Source organism: Panthera pardus, unplaced genomic scaffold (assembly GCF_024362965.1).
Source record: "Panthera pardus isolate Hobbes unplaced genomic scaffold, ASM2436296v1 HiC_scaffold_12, whole genome shotgun sequence".
Classification (NCBI taxonomy): Eukaryota; Metazoa; Chordata; class Mammalia; order Carnivora; family Felidae; genus Panthera; species Panthera pardus.
In genome coordinates, this window is record NW_026526677.1 from 52,579,975 (window position 1) to 52,585,334 (window position 5,360).

Genomic DNA, 5,360 nt, shown 5'->3' on the forward strand with positions numbered 1-5,360 from the left:
GCTGATCCAAAGAGGCACTTGCACCCCAAATTTTATAGCAGAATTGTCAACAATAGCCAAATTAAGAAAGATCCCAATGTCCATTGACTGATGAATGGATAAAGAAGAGGTGGGGTGTGTGTGTGTGTGTGTGTGTGTGTGTATAATATTCCATACATATATATACATACACAATGGAATATTACTTGGTGATCAAAAAGAGTGAAATCTTGCTACTTGAAACAATGTGGACAGAACTAGGATATATTATGCTTAGTGAAATAAGTCAATTAGAGAAAGACAAATACATGATTTCACTCATATGTGGAATTTAAGAAACAAAACAGATGAACATAGGGTAAGAGAAGGAAAAATAAGATAAAGTCTAGCTGTTTTCTTTTAGAAAGTTTCACAGAACTTCTTTTTGTGAACTGATTAATTCTGTTAGATTTCAGAATCCAGAATCATCTTATAGAAATTTAATAACGGAGATATTCCTTTTTTTTTCTTTTTTTCTTTTTTCTTTTTTAATATATGAAATTTATTGTCAAATTGATTTCCATACAACACCCAGTGCTCATCCCAAAAGGTGCCCTCCTCAATACCCATCACCCACCCTGCCCTCCCTCCCACCCCCATCAACCCTCAGTTTGTTCTCAGTTTTTAACAGTCTCTTATGCTTTGGCTCTCTCCCACTCTAACCTCTTTTTTTTTTCCTTCCCCTCCCCCATGGGTTTCTGTTACGTTTCTCAGGATCCACATAAGAGTGAAACCATATGGTATCTGTCTTTCTCAATAACAGAGATATTCCTATTAAATCATGCCAACTTATGGCAGCCTTTGGCAAGTTTAGTCAGTTGTGAAGAGTAAGGTTGAATAGCATACATACAATATAGCCATATAGTGGAACAGTGGTCATGACATGTGGTGAGGGCAAGAACATAATTAGTGATGTCAGTGGAGATGATTTTGTCAAGTTGGTTTAGAAAGTCCATAGGGGTTAAAGCACAGGTATAATACAATAGTACTTGATAGTGTTTAGAATATAAGCTCTGCACTGGGCCTTGGTTTTTCCTTCTAGCTGAATCCAATCATTGCACACACACACGCACACACTCACACACACACACACACACACACGTATACTATACACACACACACAAAACATTTATATATATTTATGTATATCATATATTTCATCAAGACTTGAGAAGTTGAGGATCAAACATATTTAGGGTTAAGAATTCTTAAGACTTGCTCCTGAATCTGCTTTTTCCCGACCCCATAGATAACAGGGTTGAGTGCAGGTGGTACAACCATATGTAGATTGGCAAGAAATATATGAATATATTCAAGGATGCTATGACCAAAGTGGTGGGTCAGAAAGGGAAAAATGCTGGGATGTAGAAGATGAGCATGACACAGATGTGGGAGCCACAGGTGTTGAGAGCTTTGAATAGGGCATTCCACGATGGTAAACAAAAGACTGTGTAGAGTATTTTCATGTACAAAAAACCAATTACAATAAGGTCAATTAATCCCATAGAAAAAGCAACCATACCAAGTAAATTATTGGTCCTGATACTGGTACAGGAAAGAAGGTCAATGCCCATGTGCTCACAGTAAGTGTGGGGGATGATATGGGCACCACAGAATGACAATAGTAAGATGAGGAAAACAAAAGGAATAACAAAGATTAAAGATCTCATGATCATGACTATACCTAGAATGGTCACCACCTTGTTTTTGAGAGTCATAGTATATCTCAGGAGATTGCAGGTGGCAACATAACGATCTATGGCCATGACTGTCAGTATCCCAGACTTGAGGCCAGTGCATAGATGAGTCATAAACATCTATGCAAGGCAGGCACCAAAAAGAATTTCCCTGAAATTGAACCAAAAGATGCCCAGCATCTTGGGAATAGTGGCAGAGGACAGGCTTAGGTCAGTGAAGGCCAACATTGCTAGGAAGTAAAACATGGAGACTAGGCTCAGTCTGAATTATAAAGAGGATTATAACATTCCCCAGGAGTGCAATCAGATATACAATACAAAAGGGGAAACCAATCCAGATGTAAAAAATTTCCAGGCCTGGAATCCCCAGCAGGACAAAGGAAGAAGGATGGGATTGAGTAGTATTATGATAGGCCATCTTCATGGTTGCTGGTAAGTTTTTTCACATTGTGTCACGACTCCGATCTCATTCATGTCATTCTTTCAGGCCATGCAGAGACATGGAATTAATTCTCCACCTTAATCCTTAGTAGAAGAACCTGGAGTGAAAAGTGATAAATGATTTTAAAAGCTCCCAAATACAGAACTCACCAGATTCTGGACATCTTGTTTTTCTGTCCAAGATACATCCCAAACTTGATACTCTGCAAATAGTCTTAAGAATGATGTAAAATTACATCACTGTAATGATGTAAAATGATGTGCTTACATTTTAGAGGAACTTCTGTAATGTTACAATGGAGAATGGGTTGCAGGGGCAATTGGAGTTTGATGCAAGTAGGGTGAACGATGATGCTAACCTGATCTAAATAAATGATAATGGAGATGGAGAGGTGAAGGAGTATATAGCAAATTGACAGAGAACAGTATTTGATGTGATTTGGGGGATGAAAGAAAGCAATAAGTCACATTTCACTTCCAGAATTCTGTGTTAGGCAAATGAGCAAATATTGCTGCTATTCAGTGAGATAGAGAACATAATGGGAGTGATTCTTTTTTGCTTTAGTTTATGAGAGTAGGTGTTGACATCAGTCCTGAAATAAATAGATATGAAGTTCGTATTGAATCAAGTAGCAATTCTCAATAGGCAGAATATCAGTTAAGTTCCCACTATTGTTGAAACTCAGTTTTAGGGCTTCAGTGAGTTTCTAAAGTACCAAAAATCTATGCATGTGCCTGTAGAAACCATAGGATTCATGTAGTGATTAAGACTATCATGTTTTTTCCCCATGTTCATAATATTTAATCTCTGGAGAGTCATACTGGGGAGAATATGACAATAGTAAATGAATGTCTGTATCTTCAAAGCCCCCTCAGGTAACTAAAGAAGAAAGAGGTAGAGACAAGAGCCATTCTCAAAGATGACAAATCAAACGTCTTCAGGAAAAATAATCTCATAAATACGTTATATGGGGATTCATGTATTTTCTCTATTTGTGCACCTGCCTGTATAACTGTGTTAAAATATATTGTATAATATTGATTAAATCAAACAAAATAATACAGCAGGTTAAATATTGTCTGTGGGACTAAGGCATGGGCATATTTTAATGTGGGCATTATTCTGTGTAGCATATCTGCTATATTCCTTTCCTTTCTAAGCTACTATTATAAGCTGAGATCTGAATAAGAATTCAACACCGGGGTTTTAAAAGAGCCTGTTTTATTGTGCCTACTCAGTAAAAGGAGAGTGTGGCAATGTCAACTATCCACATCATTCATGTCATCCAAATCCCCCCTTTGACCTCAATGTCTGAGTGTTCTTCCTTGGATGGATGTCATTACAGGACAATTATGGTTGTGTCTCCTCTTAGAGTATGTCTTAGCTGATATTCTTCACCCCCAGCAGTTCAATTATTTGTTTAATGAAAGTCAGAGAAGTCAGACTCAGTCCCAAAGTGTCATCTAAATAAGCAGAACACAAGATAACAGCAGCGTCAAACTTCTTATAGTACTTTTCCTACTTTCCCTCCACCATAGGTGCGAATTTGTTTCTCAGTAGATTTCCTTAGGTTGCTACATCAGAAGAAGGAGTTTACTTCTCATTGACATACATACTCCTAAAATCAGTTTATTTCAAAGGTGGTCTAATTGGGGTGCCTGGGTGGCTCAGTCTGTTAGGTGTTGACTATTGATTTTGGCTCAAGTCATGATCTCGTGGTTCATGAGTTTGAGCCCCACATCTGGCTCCATTGCGGAGCCTGCTTGGGATTCTCTCTCCCTCTGTCTCTGCTCCTCTCCCATTCATTCATTCATCCTCTCTCTCTTTCTTAAAATAAATAAATAAACTTAAAAAAACGTGATCTAATTTTTATGGGCTTAAATGCTTTGTTTTGTATGTTGAAATAAAATCTAATCACACCTGAGATTTATTTATTTATTTTTTTAACGTTTATTTATTTTTGAGACAGAGAGAGACAGAGCATGAACAGGGGAGGGTCAGAGAGAGGGAGACACAGAATCTGAAACAGGCTCCAGGCTCTGAGCTGTCAGCACAGAGCCCGACGCGGGCTTGAACTCACGGACCGCGAGATCATGACCTGAGCCGAAGTCGGCCGCCCAACCTACTGAGCCACCCAGGCGCCCCTAATCACACCTGAGATTTAAAACATTTAGATGATTATTCATGATTACCCAAGGCAAATTGGTTTATTTCACTTCCTTTTCTCAGTGTTTATTTGCCATCTATAAACACTAGTAGTTGCTCTTATTTTATTACTTTTAGTATGAAATAAACCCAAAGTTAAATTTAAGAAATCTCTTCCAGAGGTGTTTTTCTTATCAAAGCATAAGATTTGAAAGGGGGAATAATGTTGTCATATGAGAGTTAAATAATACAATAAATGCTATGATCAGAACAGAGATATCTAAAGACAGCTAAATGGGGTGTAACAATATTCAGGAAAGCAAGGCTTGAGTGTTTCTTAATTGCACCTAGCTACAAAAATAACAAAAGAATGTCCCACAGTTGGGCAATCATATAAATTTATGATTTATATGTAATCATATAAACACAGGAAAGAGAACAATAGATCATATATTAGCCCATACCTAGATATTGAGAGTATACTTACTGTGGTTAAATAAGCACTCCCTTTAGTGCAGGTGTGCTTATATGGATTCGTCTTGTTTAGTTGTTTTCTGAGATGAAATTGTTAAAAATCTTATTTTCATACAAATGATTAGGGAGCATCAGAATTGCCACTGATGAAAATATTCATCTAGCAAAAATGGTGACTGTACACAAAGAGCCAGATTTCAGTAAGCCTAGAATTTTGAAATGAGAGACAAGTTGGTCCTTTTCAATTGGCTTGAAGCATGCTAATGCTTCACAGACAATGATCTCAGCTATTATGACCAATATCCAGTGCTCAACACAGCATTGGGCACAGAATGGCAGAACTACTCCTTCTAAGCTTTGCAGTGTTGAGGACTTTGTACAAATTAAGTTTATAAAAAGCTCTAAAGATTGAATAAATACCTAACCAATTTTGCCTTTTTGGGAAGGCTGTCAGTACACCCTGCTGTTTCTAAGCATGCCCCTCATGTTATAGCTTTGGACCATGCACTGGTGATGAATGGAGTTTTTGCATGCATTTTCTTGTAAGCTACATAGAAATTAGCCTTACTGATGTCACTCTGTCA

The 5,360-nt window shown here is 37.6% G+C and overlaps 1 pseudogene; it reads right to left on the bottom strand.

Moving 5' to 3' along the window:
- Nucleotides 1-1,200: 1,200 nt before the first annotated feature.
- LOC109261517 (olfactory receptor 52E5-like) lies at nucleotides 1,201-2,133 on the bottom strand (annotated as a pseudogene).
- Nucleotides 2,134-5,360: the final 3,227 nt, after the last annotated feature.